Here is a 547-nt window from a genome sequence, read left to right on the forward strand (position 1 = left end):
AGTTCAAACATCGATGTACTGTGCAAAGTAGTTGAGATATTGTAAGAAAACCGAAAATCGTTGATTTCTCGAAACTGCTCTGGACAAAAAAAAGGCGTTTTGTCAGCTGACGGCAGTACTGACGACAGTACGTAGAGTGTAGAGTGTCAATGTTTAGGCCCTATCCTGTGACTCAGACTGTGACAAATACAGTGAACAGTGAACGTACTAGATCTAGATATAGATATCTAGATCTGGATCTAGAATCTAGATTCTAGATCTGGATAATACTTACTTCACTCTTGAGGTGAGGCATGCAATTTCTAACGAAGACGAAGACTGTCGTCAGAAGAGTTCAGGAGACAAGACTCTTAGGCCTAGTCTGCCACAACCATACACAGCGTGGCTTTCGTTCCAACAACATCATATAACTCTAAAAACAATTTCTTCATGTTTAAGTTTAGATCTAGAAAAATAGATCTAGAGTCGAATAATAAGGCCAAGCAGGAACTCGCGAAAATCTTGAAAAGTGACAAGTAAAGGGATTGCCAGTTGCCAGATGTATTTC

At 39.7% G+C, this 547-nt stretch overlaps 1 protein-coding gene across 1 annotated transcript in view; it reads right to left on the reverse strand.

The window, feature by feature from the left end:
* The window catches only part of LOC101859983, a 25,595-nt gene extending 25,048 nt beyond the window's left edge, over window positions 1-547 (reverse strand). Inside the window, exon 1 of the mRNA XM_005088835.3 lies at window positions 275-547. The gene's annotated coding sequence lies outside the window, so the exon portion shown is untranslated. The remainder of the gene's footprint in view (window positions 1-274) is intronic.

This window comes from Aplysia californica, unplaced genomic scaffold (assembly GCF_000002075.1).
Source record: "Aplysia californica isolate F4 #8 unplaced genomic scaffold, AplCal3.0 scaffold00001, whole genome shotgun sequence".
NCBI lineage: Eukaryota > Metazoa > Mollusca > Gastropoda > Aplysiida > Aplysiidae > Aplysia > Aplysia californica.